Source organism: the organism of the source record quoted next, unplaced genomic scaffold, assembly GCF_019419815.1.
Source record: "Pyrus x bretschneideri cultivar Hongxiangsu unplaced genomic scaffold, Pyrus_bretschneideri_v1 Contig219, whole genome shotgun sequence".
Lineage (NCBI taxonomy): Eukaryota > Viridiplantae > Streptophyta > Magnoliopsida > Rosales > Rosaceae > Pyrus > Pyrus x bretschneideri.
The window spans coordinates 11,725-29,803 of record NW_025999523.1 but is presented as its reverse complement, the minus strand read 5'-3'; the positions used below and the strand labels follow the sequence as shown (position 1 = coordinate 29,803).

Sequence of the window (18,079 nt, the reverse complement as noted above, 5' to 3'; positions counted from 1 at the left end):
CGGTTTCTTTGAAATCATCACGGGTGCATTTGGTGTAAAGATAAGTCCAGCTTTGTTGTTGTCAACCCGTAACCATGCTCTTTTAACTTCTTTTGAGTCTTGGTGAGGTTACGTTCTTTGTCGCTAATAGTGTTTGAAACCTTCTTTCCATGATTAGAAGAAGAAACGAAGTCATACCCAGCCTTCGACATGAGTTTGTACGCGTTTGGATCAAAACCTTCCTTGGTCCTCTTGGTTGGAAGAAAGCTTGATTCCACCCCTTTTGGTATAGCTTTTATGAAGCCTTGTGGTAGTCTTGCAACCTTAGCATCACTTAGCTGTGTCAGAGGCAAACTGCATTCGTTTTGAGCAACTTCACATTATCCTTATGCCATTGTGTATTGGCTTTTCTTGCTCTAGTTTCAAATGGAGATTGACCATTCTTTCTTCTTGACATCGGGATGTATCAGAATATGGGTGTGTTCAGTCTTTTTGAAGGCGTCCTACTCCTTTTGGTTGTTGTAGGTTTAGCATGCTCGTCATCGTCTTTGCTTGAAGATGGCACAGCTTGCCCTTTTTGTGTTTTAGGCATAGCTTGCCACTCCTGCATTTTAGGTGCTGCTTTGCCCGTGGATCTGATCTCTTCTGGAAGAGCTTCGGGCACCATGTCTTCCTCCATGTAGAACTTGGCGTCTGCAAAGTGTGATTCGGCTTCGGTGAATAGCTTGGTGTCGCCTTGGATCACCTTCACTTCTTCTCAGTAAAATTTTAAGCATTGGTGAAGGGTGGACGATAATACCCCATTTGCGTGGATCCAAGGTCTTCCTAAGAGCAAGCTGTAGGAAATTCTTGCATCAATCACGTGGAATATCGTGCTTGATTTGAGCTCACCAATGGTCATCTCCACTCGGATCATGTCCATCGCCCTTTGTCCTCCCTGGTTAAAACCCTGGATCAGCAGACAGCTTAGGGATAATTCATCTACCTTAATGCCGATTGTGGTCATTGTTGATTTTGGCATGATGTTTATGGCCGACCCACCATCTACAAGCATGTGGTTGACTTTGTGTTCCCTTACGTACCCTGAGACGAAGAGAGGACGATTATGAGGCTTTGATCCTAGCAGTAAGTCTTCGTCAGTGAAGTTAATTACGTCATGGGCGGTACAACATGTGGCTGAAGCATCAAGTCTTCGTCGTTGCCTTCTTGCACTTCGTGGTCGCCGGGACTTGCCGAGACTGCTGCTAGTGCTCTTCGCATCTTTTTTGGAAATTGTAGCTCTTCCTCGATGCTAAAGTGTGTTGGCAGACCTCCTTTAGGTGTGAGGGTCTTTTCTACCTCAGTGGCGATAGCTTTGCCTTTTGAGGGCTCTTCTATTTCTACTTCAACCATGTGACAAGCGACGGTAATGCACTGTTAGAAAAAGTCCTTTAGGAAATACTCATGCAAGGAAACTGGAATGCGTGGCTCCTGCTCCATAGGTTCCCCAGCATATGCTGTCTTATCAACTTTTATGTTTTTTTTAGGCTTCCCATTGTTGCTGCGATGGTGATTTCCTCTTTGTTCCGCCTTTGGCTGTATGACTCATGGTTTTGGCTTTCTTGTCTTTTTGTAGGTTACCGATGTCTATCTTTCTTCATCATCGGTATATGCATCTTGGTTGTTTCCCCCCAGTGATGGTTGTGCAAGAAGTGCCGTGCAGCTTGAGCATTCACGGAAATGGTCAGGTATCGCTTAGAAAGACATGGGATCGAACGATCCAAATGCAATTGTAGTGGTATGCGTTGCGGCTGTGTCTTCAAGGTCAAGCTCAATTTGCCCTTGTTGTGCTAGCTTCATGATGAGTTCTTTAAGAAAGAAGCACTTGCCAACAGGATGGCTCACAATACAATGGTATTTGCAGTACCTAAGATCATTTATGCGATTCATCTCTTCAGGAGCTTGCATTCAGGTAGCTCGATCACCTTTTTTCCAACAAGTCTTCTAACATTGCAGCCATGTCAGAGTCAGGAAAAGGATACATTTTCTGTTTCAGCTCCCTCAAGGTGCTCTTGTATCTTTCTTGGGTGCGAAAAGGCTCACCTTTCTTTATCTCCTTCGCTTTCTTCTTGGAGAAGATCTTGATGGGCGTTAAGGAGGTCTTGATAGGGGTAGTGTTGATGGTGAAAGCTTCCTTGCGGGCTTTTTCCCAGTCTTGTCTACATTTAGGGTGAATACTTTATCTTCCTTGAAGTTAGTAATCGGCTCCTTCTTCTTGTGATTAGCTTTACTCAGCTCCATGTCGTGGGAACAAGTTGCCAGCTCCTCAAATGTTCTCGGTTTTATGCCTTAGAAGATGTAATGTAACCCCCATTGCATGCCTTGAATGCACATCTTAATGGCGGAGGTTTCAGAAAGCCGATCTTTGCAATCCAGACTTAAGGAGCGCCATCTATTGATGTAGTCGACGACAGGTTCATCCTTCCACTGTTTCATACTGGTCAGCTCTAACATGCTTACAGTGCGGCGAGTACTATAGAAGCGGTTGATGAATTCCCTTTCTAGCTGATCCCAACTATCGATAGACTCGGGTTCGAGGTCGGTGTACCAGTCAAAAATGTTACTTTTCAGCGAACACACGAACTGTTTAATAAGGTAGTCTCCCTCTGTCCCAGCATTGTTGCAAGTTTCAATAAAATGGGCAACATGTTGCTTTGGGTTGCCTTTTCCATCGAACTGCATGAATTTTAGGGGTTCGGCATCTTCACAGCATCAATCTTCATGAAGTAAGGCTTTGAGTACAATATAGAGTCATGTGAGCTTCCTTCGTATTGTTTCTTGATGGTGTTTGCGATCATCTCCTGTAGCTGCTGGATAGAGAGAGATCCCATGAATGTCGTTGCTTAGTCTAGCTTCAGTTTCTCTTCGACTTTCTCCGCTGGAGGCTCCTCTTCTTTGTTGACTTCTTTCCTTAATAGACCAACATTTGGATTGACTTTCACATCGGGTCGTGCATCTAGTTGGTTGACAAGTGTGGCGATCTGCAAGTCTTTCTCTTCCACTGTCTGTGAGCTTTGCGATTGCTTTATTCATCTGAGCTAGCTGTTCTTCAATTGAAGTTGCTCCAGTGGTCATGACTTGCATGGTTGTACTGCCACTCGAATCAGCATTGGAGAATAGGGACTCTGAGTATTTCCTCGGGCTCTCCCCTCTTGGTGCCCTTAGGAGGCTAGGGTGATCACAGGCTCGTGCCTCAGGTGCTTTTGTTTCTTTGACAGAGTTAATGCAGGGGCGGAAGCCGCGGCAAAAAGAGCTATTGCCTTACTTCGGGTTGTGATGCTCGAAATATCACCACTTGCGGCGATGATGTTCTTGTTCTTCGCTTTGATTGTTGGAACAGCTTGATCCTTTCTTGATGCCATTTGCGTTTTTCGATGATTTGAGGATAGAGATGAGAGGTAGAGACGTCCCACTGGGCGTGCCAAATTTGTAAACATGAATTTTCCTGAAACAAGAATACGTGTACAAAATATATTTTGTATTAATGATTTTGGGTTACAATCTCTTTGTAATTTGATCCTCTGATTCTATCTTCGTAGGGTGTAGGTTTGTGGAGGAGTTGTTGATCCAAAGGGTCATTGGGGCTTGATCTAAGGATAAACAGTTGATGAACGATGAACACTTTCTTCAAGGGCCGTCAGGGCTTGATCTCGAAGGTTGAGGGAAGTTTCTTCAAGGGCCGTTGGGGCTTGATCTTCAAGGAGGATTTGACGAAGAACGAAGAAGGTTTTACTGATCTTTTGGGATTTGCTTGAGAGCTTTAGAGTTTCAAAGCTTCAAGGTTTTGGTGTGATGTAAATTCCTCCCCTTTTTTCTCTTGATGGATAAGCCTATTTATAGGCTTTGAGAGTGAATCACCACCATCCATTTTTTTGGTAAAGTGAGTGGATGTTGTAGGTGAAATAAGTGGTAGGTGAAGTAAGTGTGTGATGTAGGTGAAATGAATGGAGTTTGTAGGTGAAATGAATGTGTGATTTAGGTGAAATGAATAAATGTTGTAATTTTAATGCATTGGTTAACATTTATTTCACTGAAATTTCAGTGTCTACAGAGGGTCCTTCTCCACACATGACATATGCATATAAACCAATTTCCAGTTATTATTCCTTTAGACTATGAATGACAATGCCCCAAATCGGCACTAGGGTGATGTGGTGTGAATTATGGTTGAATGTATGAATGGATGAATGATTGAATGATTAAATGGATAGGGGCAGAGGATTTTTGCGGCAGAAACATTATGTATATATAGGATGCACAGCAAACCCTAGGGTTAGGCAGAAATCAGGTAGGAAAGAAACTAGGGTGCACCAAAATCTAAAAAGAAAAGGATTGCACAATCCTAAGGGAAAAAGGTTAGGGTTTTGGACCTTCTAGAAATTAGAAAACCAAAGAGGATATGGAGAGGGTGCAGCATACATTTAGGAGCAGATAAGGTCTTCTAGAAAGAATATTAGGGCAGATTTCTGGAAGAACAAAGGCTAAGGCTAGGGGGTGCAACAACTTTGTAGGAGAGGGATAGGACCTTCTAGAACCACATATCTAGTTGTATTAATCTGAAATTAAGTTTTCTTTGTAGCTGAAATTAAGGTGAAACAAGATTAGGTGAAGATAAGGTTCTTTGAATAATGTTCCATATTTCTTGCTCTTTCCTTATCTTCTTTGTCTTGAACTTGTTTCTCCAGATTTGTATCATGTTCCTAGCCTCTTTCGACTTGAAATTCATCCATCCACCTTGCTTCATATGCAAGCTATTCATTCCATGCCTAAAACTGCTCCAAATGGCTCCAAAATGCACTTTCTTGCTCCTTTTACCATTACGACCTACAAACACACGAAAATAGCTTAAAACACTATAATAAGTAGTAATTAGCTCACTAAATGCAAGGAAATAACATAGCTAAGTAGCATAAATATGCTCTTATCAATTTTAAAACTGTCGAATCTCAAAAAATGGACGGCAAATTCGGATTTAGCACTTTGAGAACCTAAGGAGGAACCTCGGGTTCCTCCACTACCCGCCACGCACCGCCACCAGGTGGCTGCACTGGCAATCATGCACCACTCGTGCCGACCACCCTCATGCTTCCACGCATGCCCACGCCCGCCACACGCCTTCTTCACTGTTCCTAGATTTTGCAGGTTTTCTTCCTAAATTTCAGAGCTTATTTTGAGCTCGATAGTCAACCAAATTCGGTGATTCAAAATCCAATTTGAAGCTAAGAATGTAAGGAACAAGAATATATAGGTTTTAAGGGCCATATGTCACCGGAGATGGCCGGAAAAATCCTCTGAAAATGGCCCAACGGCCACAGTTCCAAGCTTCCAAAATTTCTGGGAAAATCCTCCATTCGTCCTAGCAGCTTCTAAACCCCTTTAAAATGCATCCAAACCTTGAGATCATTTACTAACAATGAAAAAAAGTACAGGAGAGAGAGGTCTTAACGCTTACGTTGGTTGGGATCGACGAGAACTCATCGAAGAAGATGGTGAATAGTGTCAATGGCCACTGTGCTGTGCAAGCTCCATGCTTGGGTTTGATGCTCAGGGTCTAAGCTTAATAGATATAAGGAAAGTCAATGAGCGGTGGTGGTCTGATGGTTTAACTTACCGGAGTACTCAAGTGGTGGTCGTTCGGTGTTATTGTGCACGGTAAGTGCAGAAAAAGTTTGAGATAAGAGAGTTTTAGAGAGGTAGAGGTCCGAGAGTGAGTTGTAGAGAAAATCAGAGACTGGGACAGTGAGAGGATACAAGTTAAGGGAGGAATGGTGTGGTTGGTTACTGCCCATGTTGGCCTCTATGTTTTCAGAGAAGAAGAAGAAAACGAGGGCGAGAGAGAGAGTTTTAAAATAATAAACTTAGTGAGGTGTCAATAAGAGTGTGGTCCAAGGGTTTAAAAGAAATGAGAGAGTTTGAAAGAGAGGGACCTAGATTTTTGGAGAGAGAGGACATATGACAGAGTAGGAGTTGGGTGTGGGCCTCACGTGGCTCACAAAATAAGCCACAAAGTATCTCTAAACATGAAATTACCAAATCACCCTTCACATTCGTAAATCCGTAAAATTTCCATCGTAACTCCAAATTCGATTTCACATGTGCCCACGTGTTAATATCATCATGTACTATGCAATTATGCTAAAAGAATGAATCATACGTCTCATAATACGCTAGTCAGCGAAAGTCAACAATCTCGTCTCTAGGGGTATTTTCATCAAATCACTTATTTAAAATTAATTAAATTGTAAACTTAGGGACGGGTTGTCACATACATTTAACAAAAAAATATCTGAGGCTTAAAGGATGTGACATTTCAATAGGTTAGGTACTTGTATAGAATGTTTAAAAAAGGTTGAGATAAATTTGGGGGTTTTGGATACTTAATCCTTCCTAATATTAATTCTACTTACTTATTTATTGGGAAATTTGAATGTTGAAATATAAATTTTAGTTCTTGTGTGCAAGTTGTTCTCCTTTTCCAAATGCCTACTTTATCAGTTCATTTTTTGTTTTTTTTCTTTTTTTGTGAACCTTAGAATTATTTTTGCTGGACGCAATTTATTAAAAGGGAAGCGAGGTGTTGGAATGTCTGAAAAACTTAACGAAGTTAAAGCAAGATGAAAAATTAATAATTTTAAAAAGTTGGTATGACAAAACACTTAAAATTTTAATTCACTATGATAAATTGAAAAGGATGTATAAATTCATATATGTTGTAAACATTCCTAGTTTAAGTATGATTGTATAAATCCTATATTAGATTTATCCTTTCCTACTGTATCTTGTATTCCTTGGGATTGAAGGAATATCTTCTCTCCTTTACTACTATAAATAAAGGCACAATGTAGGAGGGATAACAACACACACATTCCACTACAATTCTACAAACACATCTGTCTCTTCTCCTTGCCGTCGGCCCTCTCTTTCCTTGTTAGATAAAATAGACCACAACACGTTATCAGCATGCTCTTATCACTGCTCCTAGGAATCTGACGTTAAAGAATTTTTCTGCATTAAACTATTGCATCCTTATCATCAAGCAATCAGGTTCTTTCAAAACAACGGTTTTTATCTTGATATTTTTGCAGCCCTGATAGCATGAACATTCATCATGATGCATGACCCAACTTTACGCTTTACGAATTTTAGATTCTACATAAAATGTGTATGCCTCATAATCATAATTGTTGAATTATACGAATTTGATATTTGGCATGAATTGAATCAAACATTTTTGCATATGCATATTATTAAATTGAATTGAATTTACGTTGATTTGAATTACATATGCATATAATTGAATTGAATTGAAAAACAAGAAAACAAAAAAATAAATAAATAAATCGGGAAACCTAGGGTTCATTCGAATTCATGCCATCACCCATCCCTGTCGATGGGCCCCCGAGCCAAAGAACACAGCTAGAGCTTCTGCTCCGAGCCCAAAACCTTAACCCCGACACCCAACAGGTGTCACCACCACTCAATCACCGGGATGCACGGCCTACAGTCGTGCCTAGCCTCCTTGATGACTTGCAGATTGTCCACAATGTCCTATGGCCAAAGATTCTCTCGAATCTCATCAAAATTTCTCTAAAATCCCAATTTGTTTTCTAGGGTTTTGATAGCACGTCGAGATTTCTCCAATCTCCGTTCATACTTGTGTCCCCAGTTGGACCCCCATGATTTGCCGTGCCATAGATCCCGAAGGCAGTCGCCTGAAGTGACGCCGACGTCCCCCTCGGTTCAATTCAAACACCCAACGCCGTTGGGGTGTCCTTGTTCTCTTTGACTCGAGCCCTAGTGGGCTTCAGTTCCTTGGCTTGCATCGTACAACTCCTATTGGGTTGCTGTTGTGTTTGATCTGCTCAACCAATATGAAAAAACAAAAAAACAAAAAACAAACAAACAAACAAACAATCAAATTTTTTTTGGGCTCACCTGAAGCGGCCCGTGTGAAAAGGTTTTTTTTACAAACCTTTAGGCTTGCCTGCAGTAACCCAACCCCCTACCCTGTTCCTTGTAGGCCTGCAACCTACACCCGAGACTACTAGCCTAATTTTTGGGCCTAGGTAATACAGACCAATTCTTTTAAGCCATCCGTGAGCTTATTTTTCTTTTGGGCCCCGAGTTTTATTTGCCTAATTATTTTAGGCCTAATGGGTTTTATATTTTTTTCACCCACACTTTAATTTGCCCCAAAGTCCATTAAAATTCAATTATAATTTTAAACCTAAATTTTATATTTTTGCATACTCTTGTTGCATATTTGTTTGCATATATATATATATATATATATATATATATATATATTTGTGTTTGCCTGCAGGAATATATGAACTTGAAGTTCATAATTATTTTGAAACCTAAAGTTTCTTATAAACATGCCTTGTTTGAAAACCTGAAGTTTTTCATTTTAAAACATCACCCATGAAAACCTAAAGTTTTTCATGCAAAATTAAACCAATACATGTCTATTAGAACCTGTATGTTCTACTCATACATGAATGGATTGATTTTTCTCCAATACACTAACCACATCTTGTCCATCTATTTTGTTCTAGAAACACGTTGAATTTGAACAAACTCTACATTACCACTTTGGAGGTCTCTGGAAGGAACTACCTCAAGTGGATCCAAGATGTGAAACCCCACCTCACTGCAAAGAAATTGTGTCGTGCTATTGAAGAAGCATAGGACAAGCCTGTTGGCGAAGCTGAAAAAGCCACCATTATGATCTTCATCCAAAGACATATTCATGATGCTCTGCAAACTGAATATCTTGCTGAGGAGGATCCACGTGCATTATGGGTTGCTTTGGCTGATCATTTTGATCACCAAAATGACATATTCTTGCCTGAAGCAAGACACAACTGGCAACACTTGTGCTTCCAAGACTTTAAGTCTGTGAATGAATATAATTCTGAAGTTTGTCGAATCCGATCACTTCTCAAGTTTTGCAATGAATCTTTGACTGAAGAGGATTTCCTGGAGAAGACCCATTCAACCTTCTTTGCTTCTAATATTGTCCTGCAACAACAATATAGAACTCAGAAGTTCACTAAGTTCTCGGATTTGATCTCAAGTTCACTAAGTTCTCGGATTTGATCTCTGTTTTACTTCTCGCTGAAATGCAAAACCAGTTGTTGATGTGGAATCATCAAACTCGACCTACTGGGGCAACTGCAGTGCCTGGAGTATATTATAACACCAACCAACGCCCAAAACGCCAAAAGAGGCGTGGTAAGGGTAACCAGAAGCCATCCCACCAAGGTCAACGTAGTCAAGGCCCATCTAAGGGAGGAAACAAAGCCCAGAAGCACCCAAACCTCGCACCTATGGCCCCAAACTTCAAGAATAAGGGCAAAGCACCTAAAAACATGGATGCGGACATATGTTATCACTATGGTTCAAAGGACCATTGGTCCCGTGTTTGCCAAGCTCCCAAGAAGGTTGTAGATGAATATCATTCTCATCGTAAGAAGTTTGAATAGAACTTCATGCAAATGGACAACCCGGAGACTACAAAGATGGAGGTTTCTGATTTTCAGGAGAATACCACCCCTATGGAAGATTAGACTCTTAGACATAGACTTATTTTTAGTTGAAATAAGACAAATGGGGCCGAATTCCACCTAGTGGCTGAACCCCTCTTTTGTTTTTGGTTGATTTTTGAACAATTTTCCTTTACGTTTGGATTATTAGTTGGTGATTTGTTTTGGATATTAAGTTTTTAGTCCTTGGATAAATGAAATTATTTTGAATTGATATTTTTTTTTTATAAACTTTTATACATATGACCGATTCAAACTAATTTTTCATTCTAGGTATGACTAATGGGAAAGTTAGTTGTCTAGCAGATAGTGCAATCATGCACACCATTTTGTGTGGATGCATATCTTTCACTAACTTCATACCTAAGAATGCACCTCTGACAAACCTCTCAAGCCCATCCAACCTAATAGAAGGATACTGAAAAGTCACATTTTGCATGCATTTATATCTTCTTTATTTGGCGTCTTTGTGATTGTTTTGGGTTAAACTAGTTGCATTTTACATTATTTGGTGTTAGTGTGCAGCCAAGGGTGAATTTGGATCGATGGGAAGGCAAATGAAGTAAAAACATTCCAGAAAAGATGTGAAGTGTTAAGAAATGCAATTCGGCCATATTGGGTGATTCTAAACAAGGCAAAATCATTGAAGTCAACTATGTGTGTTCCAACACCAAAACATGCATTCACATGCATGTCACAACCTTGGCCGTGTGTTCCCATATCATCCCATCATTTTATGCACTTCTAGCACCAAATCAGATTCCTCACAATCCCATTTCCATCACTTAATTCATTTCAGCCATTTTGACACCAACAAACACAATCATTCCATGCCGTGCACTCCCATGTGATTGCAAGTCAGATTATGCATTCCATTACCTTTCTCCACATGCATCTTGATTAAATATACCACATACCTGTAGATCATGTCCATTCCTTGCATCCATTATTCCAGAAATCAGATCACCCCATCATTCCATGTGATTTCAGTTCATCCTTGTCTATGCCGTGCACTTTGATACCCTTTCCAGGGTGTCATTTCGGCTTTGCAGATTTACCACTCACTTGTGGCAGCAAGTGCACATGTAGTTCAATTAAACAATGAACATTCATGCATATTCCCCTAAGGGTCGTGCGTCCACTACCTCAGAAATCATCATTCCAGCTGACTTATGCACTGCCATCTGATTTAAACAGATTCAAGATCCAATCTGAAGGTGGGCAACAAGATTCATTCCTATTAAACTAAGCATACTTCACACATAAGAGGTCCGCATGTTCTTCTTCATTTCAGTCCATTACACACGCTAAAACCTCTCCCATTTCACTTCATTTTCTGTCCATTTCTGTCCTAAGGGCAGAAACCATCCAAACCAAGCCAATCTAGTTCATCCGCACCACATTTGGAGAAGCTACACCAAGGGACTCTTCAAGGACTTCAACATCAGTTTTTCTTCAAGGGTTTCTCCTTCTTAATCTTATGTTCATTCATGTTTTATATTTTTATGTCAAATCTTTTGTAGACATGAATTGTAACTAAGCTTCCTCTAGGGATTCGATGTAACCTTGCAAAGTTTGCCATGTAATTAAGTTAGAATGCTCAGTTTGTCCATCTATTTCTTGTTTCATTCTCTGATTTAATGGTGACTTAGTGTGTTGATTTTAATGTTTGATCATCATTTGAATTAATCACAAAGTTGTGTAGCCAAGATTAGAACACACATCATGCATAATCTTGGTAGATATGTGAATGAATGAAGGGAATGTTTAGCACACATCCTGCCGAGTTAATCCCTTTAGTTTTATGAAAGTTTCTTGTGCATTACATACTCTTGATTATGAACCAAAGTTGCACATCACAATTGATGCGAGAATTACTTGACACTCAAATTAAACCCTCGTTTGACAATTGTAGTAGAATGGATAAGTGAGGGATCGTTCTAAACCGGGGATTAGGAGGGCTTGCTAAAACCTTCTAAATTGACTTAAAAACGTAAAAACAATATAAAACACTAAACTAGACTCAAAGAATGTGAAACTAAACGTTAAAACACTAAGGCAAACCAAAAGAATCAAAATGCTTTAAAAACACAAACTAAATTGATTTCTAACTATATTGAACATTAAAGCAAAAGGGGGATTGAGGTTTGACGAAAATTGAAATAACGAAACAAGTTAATAACTAGACAGAATGTAATTGATGAAATAAGATGGTTGGTAAATTAGCTAGAGGTTCTTTCTCCACACATGATTTTTATGCATATGAATCAATTTCCAGTTATTCCTTCATTGAATTATGAACGACAATGCCCCAAATTAACCGTGACATCACTAGTTAACCCTCAGATTTTCCTTATATTATTGGATTGGATGACATCATTCGACAACCCAAAATATTCTCAAAAGTTCCCTACATGTCATCATAATAGAGATACAATCGAAGATCATTAAGAATAATGAAAACCATAAGCATTGACAAAGCATTTGCAACTATGACATCATGTTACTCATGCTAAGAATTAAACTTAACGCGATCGTGACAAGCGACCTTCACTACTTTCAAGTATAAGTTAGTAACGATTATGTGAAACCTTCTTAAACTTTAGCCACATATTCATGCATGCTAATTAAGTGTCGACCCTCAATCAACAAACACAAATAAGTTAATCATCAAATAGTTAAGCCAATTGCATTCACGAATCAAGAGTTCATAACCGGAATTCATCAATTCATATTACATAAATAATCATGGTATTGAAATCACCCCTAGCCAAAAAGGGTTTAGTTCCTCATAACTTTGAAATCAAAGAAACACCTAAACATTCCAACAACTCACACTTGAATTGTATGAACGTTTAGGCACTCTTCTCTTCCATTCCTCATATTACAAAACAAAGAGAATTGAATTTAAACATTGAAATCAAAGAAACGCGTAAACATTCCAACAACTCAAACGTGAATTGTATGAACGTTTAGGCCCTCTTATCTTCCTCTTTATTGTGGCACAACGACTAAGGGATGTTGTTGGTGTGTTGAATGGATTGGGGGATTATGGAAATGGAAGAAATGGAGGAGAAATGGAAGGGAAATGGAGAGAAACTCACGGCTAGGGAGAAAATGGAAGTGTTTGTGGTGTGTTGTGTATGAAATGAGATGATTCTTGAATGAATGAATGCAAGGGTATTTATAGGAGGAGTGGAGATGTATATGGCTATTTGTTTAAGGTGTTTGTGGTTGCAATGATGAAGAATTGCATGTGGAAATAAAAGGGAAAATGTGGTGAAATGACGAAGTAGGAAGGTGGGAATGCATGTGAGATGTTGGAAAGGAAATGGGAATATGAGTAGGCCATGGCATGGGAGTTGTTTTGTTGGTGTAAATGTGCCATGGTTGCAATGATGAAGAATAAAGGGTGCATGTGGGGTGGAATTGAATGAATGCAAAGTGAATGAATAATGAAATGAGTTAAAGAGGGAGAATGTGGTGAAATGATGAAGTAGGAAGGTGGAAATGCATGTGACTTGTTTGTGGAATAAAGAATGAATGGTGGAATGATGAAGAGTTGCATAAAGAATGCATGTAGGGTTAGCTAGGTTGGCTTTGTTTGGGTGCATGTGTGTTAATGGTGGTTTTGCATGTGAATTGATGGATTGTTTTTGATGGAATGGATGGTTCTTTGCATGGCTTTTGAAGTGATTGTGGGCTTTGGAATTGGAAGGAAATGCATGGCCTTGGGGTTGGTTTAAGAGAGAATGGGCTAGGCCCTTTGTTTTATGTCCGAAATGAATACAAGGCCTTCAAATTCGTCCAACACTTTGGCTCCAATCATATGCTATCCATTCCAAGCCCAATTTTGCTCCAAAATGCTCCAAAATGCATCTTTTTGCTTCCTTAGCCATATGAACCTAAAAACACACGAAAATGGCTTAAACTACTAAAACAACTATGAATTAACAACATAGATGCACGAAAACAAGCTAAGTAAGTCGCCTAAATATGCTCCTATCAACAATTAGGTTCATGATTAGAGACATTTGATCAAATCCACACATCATATGGTTGATCATGTCCAAGTGAAACAAACTCAAGAAATAGGTAGATGAATGAGTACAAACTAACTTAACAAACATGGACTTAGTTGAGCAATGGTGAAATCGAATCCCTAGCTTCATTTCCATTGGAACTATCTCATTGTATTAGTTGTTGATTCATTTATTTGTGTTTACTTCATTTTCTTATACTTTCAAGTTACAACAACAAATCACAACAAATCTGCCTATTTAGACTAGTTGATTCAAATCTGCCTATTTAGATTAGTTGATTCATTTCATAGAGTTCTTGCAAAACAAGTAATTACATAGGTCCAATTAGTCCCTGTGGATTTGACACCCTTGCTTGTGCCATTATACTAAATATATTCAAGCATTAGGAAGGAAATATACATCAACAAAAATGGCGCCGTTGCCGGGGACTGATTTCAGTCCCTTGTAATTGCTTGTTTGCTTGTTTGCTATTTTGATTAGTGTTGAGGTTCATAACTTGTCGAATTGATAACTGGAAGTTGATTTAAGTTGCATATATTTCATGTGTAATGACGAATCCCTTAGCCATTCCATTATCCATTGGTTTACATCAATTTGCTTTATAACCTGTTTTCTTTATAATCTGTCCATGTAATTGAATTTCATCCAAATACAAACCCCCCCCCCCCATATTTTGTTAAGTCTTAGGCTTAGAATCTGTCTTATCTTGTGTTTTGAAGCATTTTGAGTCAAGTCCAAACCTAATTTTCGTCCAAAGTTGAGTTTAGTGTCAAAACTGCCCAGTTTGTGTTTTTAGGCAGTTTTGAGAGTTTTTAGCTTGTTTTGAGTCTTGTGAATCTGTTTTGAGTCCCTTGAGTCTTTTCAAACGTTTTTAAGTTTATTCTTGTTCATTTCATTGTTGTTTGCTAGTTGATCTTTGTTCTTTTCATTGTTGTTTGCTTCTTGACTTTCATTCACACTTGTGTTACTTTGTTTCAGGTAGTATATGTCAAATAGACTTGTTGAGTTAGGCCAAAGAATTGAAAGGTTAAAGGGCCACACTTTGGACAACTTTGTGCCATCAAGTTCATCCTTTATCCGTGAGGAAGAGGAAAGGATTTCACCTAATTCAACAAGTAAAGGATCTGAGCACCTTGATTGGGAAAGAGAAGAGGAGATGGCGGGCAACCAAGATGAGCTTCGAGCTTTGGAGGACTTTGCTCAACCAATCATACCAAATTCACCTTCATGCATCTTGTTGCCCACAGAAGCTAGAAACTATGATCTCAAATCTTCATATTTTCATATGTTTCCCTCATTTTATGGCTTACCTAATGAAGACCCTTTAACTCATATTAAAGAGTTTTACAATGTTGCGAGTGGTTTACCTTTGCAGGGAGTAAGTGAAGCAAATTTGAGGATGAAAGTGTTTCCTTACACTTTGAAAGATAAGGCCAAGAGTTGGTTGATGACTCTAACACCAGGTTCCCTCACCACATGGGATGCCGTGGCTAAGAAGTTCTTGGAGAAGTTCTTTTCCACTCAAAAGACAGCCACATTAAGGGGACAAATCTTCAACTTCAAACAAGATGATGGTGAACCTTTCAATGAGTGTTGGGAGCGTTTTAAGGGCCTCTTGTTGCAATGTCCACATCATGGTTACCTTTTCACTTACAAATGCAAATTTTCTATGATGGATTAACCCAAAATTGTCAATCAACTGTTGATAATGCCACAGGTGGAGCATTGAAGAAAAAGAATGCTCAAGAGTCATATAACATTTATGAGATGTTGGGGTCTAATGCTCAACACAAAGATTTAAGGGGTAAGAAAGTTGGAGTTTATGAAACAAGTTCTAATCATGAGCTTTTGTTGCAGGTAGCTAACCTAGAAATGAAGCTTGAATCCGTGCTCAACATGGTGCCAAAAGCTAATGAAGTGTGTGCCATTTGCAACATACCAAGCCATCCTACTCACCAATGTCCATCTAGGGAGGCTTACCCCGAGTATGTTCAAGAACAAGTGAACCTCATGAATTCTTACAACCAAAGGCCAAGGAATGATGTGTATTCAAATACATATAACTCAAGTTGGAGAGATCATCCCAACCTTTCATGGAAGAACAACAATCAATTCCAAAATTTCCAACCAAAACCTGCCCCTACCCTTGAGGACACAGTTAAATTGTTAGCCCAAAACACCTTGCAATTCCAACATTCCACCAATAGCACTCTCCAACAACATTCAGCAGCCCTAACCAAAATGGAAACACAATTGGGGCAGATTGCAGATGCCTTGAACCAAAGAGAGGTTGGGAAGTTTCCAAGCCAACCCGTGATACTCCAAAGGAACCAAGAGCAAGCCAAAGCAATCACTACACTTAGAAGTGGTAAGGTTATTGATAATAGGGTTGGCAATGAAGTTACTAATGAATATGATTATGTGAATGCAGGTGCTACTCAAGGAGACAATGATAGACCAAATGAGGAACCAAGTCATGCTACTTCCTCACTTGAAGCACCAAATCTTCACAAGGCTGAGAAACCATACACTCCACCAATACCATTCCCTGGAAGACTTGCCAAGAGCAAGCAGGATAAGTCATTCAAAGAAATTTTTGATATACTAAGCAAAGTGAATGTTAACTTACCTTTGCTTGATGTCATTAGGAACATGCCAGCATATGGGAAGTTCTTCAAGAAGTTGAACAGTTACAAAAGGAAGTATGGACCACATGAGAAGGTAATGGTGTCTGAGAATGTGAGTGCAGTTTTGCAAAGAAAACTTCCACCAAAGCTCAAGGATCCAGGAAGTTTCTCTATCAACATCACCATAGGGGACAAGAAAGTAGAGAAGGCAATGCTTGATTTGGGTGCTAGCATCAACTTAATGCCTTATTCAGTGTACCTTCAACTAGGTTTGGGAGATTTGAAAGCCACCACCATTTCATTACAACTTGCAGACAGATCTGTGAAATATCCAAGAGGTATAGTAGAAGATATTCTAGTTCAAGTTGATAAACTAATCTTGCCTGCAGATTTTGTAGTGTTGGACATGGAAGAAGCTCCTATACATGATCGAGAGTTGCCTATATTGCTTGGGAGACCTTTCATGGCCACGGCCAAGACCATCATTGATGTGCAAAATGGACTCCTCACTATGACAGTGTTAGGAGAGACAGTTCAATTCAAAGTGTTTGAATCTCTTTCTCATCCTTCTTCATTCCTTGATTGTTATGCCATTGATGTGCTTGATTCACTTGTATTCTCTAAGTTCTTACAGGCACAATCGAATGAACCATTACAAATTGTTTTGAGTTAATCTCAAGATGAGTTTGATGAAGAAGATGCACTCATGGAAGAAGTAGCTGCCTTGGATGCATTGGCATTGTATCCTTTGAATGTTTCACCTCTTTTAGAGCATTTTGAATCATCAATGTCACACCTAACTCCTTCCACTGTTAAGGCACCAAAACTTGAACTTAAACCACTTTCACCACATCTTAAATATGCATATCTAGCTGAATTTGAAACTCTTCCAATTATCATAGCTTCTGATCTCACCCCAAATGAAGAAGATAAACTAATTAGGGTGTTAAAAGAGTTCAAATCAGTTTTTGGTTGGTCTATTGCAGATATCAAGGGAATAAGCCCTACCATGTGCATGCATAGGATTCTTTTGGAGGAAGGGGCAAAGTCAACCCGTGAACCACAAAGAAGGCTCAACCCACACATGAAGGAAGTGGTTAGGAATGAGGTGTTAAAATTGTTAGATGTGGGGATCATATATCACATTTCTGATAGCAAATGGGTGAGTGCCATTCAAGTGGTGCCTAAGAAGGTGGGAATCACAGTGATGAAGAATGAAAACAATGAGCTTGTGCCCACAAAGCCCACTGCTAGTTGGCGTGTTTGCACCGATTACAGGAAGTTGAATTCTGGCACTAGAAAAGATTATTTTCCTATGCCTTTCATAGATCAAATGCTTGAGAGATTGGCAGGTTACTCACATTATTGTTTTCTGGATGGTTACTCAGGTTACAATCAAATTGCAATCGCTCCGGAGGATCAAGAGAAAACAACCTTTACTTGCCCCTTTGGCACATTTGCATATACGAGAATGCCTTTTGGACTTTGCAATGCTCCAGCGACATTCCAAAGATGCATGTTGGCCATCTTTTCTGACATGGTAGAAAGGTTCATTGAGGTATTTATGGATGACTTCTCAGTGTTTGGTTCCTCTTTTGATGAATGTCTTAACCATCTATCGTTAGTACTTCAAAGATGTCAGGAAACAAATTTGGTTCTCAATTGGGAAAAGTGCCAATTTATGGTGAAACAAGGAATTGTGTTGGGACATGTAATCTCTAGCAAAGGAATGAAGGTGGACAAAGCCAAAATTGACGTTATCACCAATATGGTAGCCCCCACCACTGTGAAGGGAGTAAGAAGTTTTTTGGGCCATGCTGGTTTTTATCGTCGTTTCATTAAG

General features: G+C 39.4%; 1 non-coding gene across 1 annotated transcript; it reads right to left on the bottom strand.

The window, feature by feature from the left end:
* Positions 1-15,143: 15,143 nt before the first annotated feature.
* On the bottom strand, positions 15,144-15,250 carry LOC125477505. Its single transcript, XR_007258556.1, has one exon. It is a non-coding gene; the product is annotated as a small nucleolar RNA R71 (small nucleolar RNA).
* Between the last annotated feature and the right edge of the window lie 2,829 nt (positions 15,251-18,079).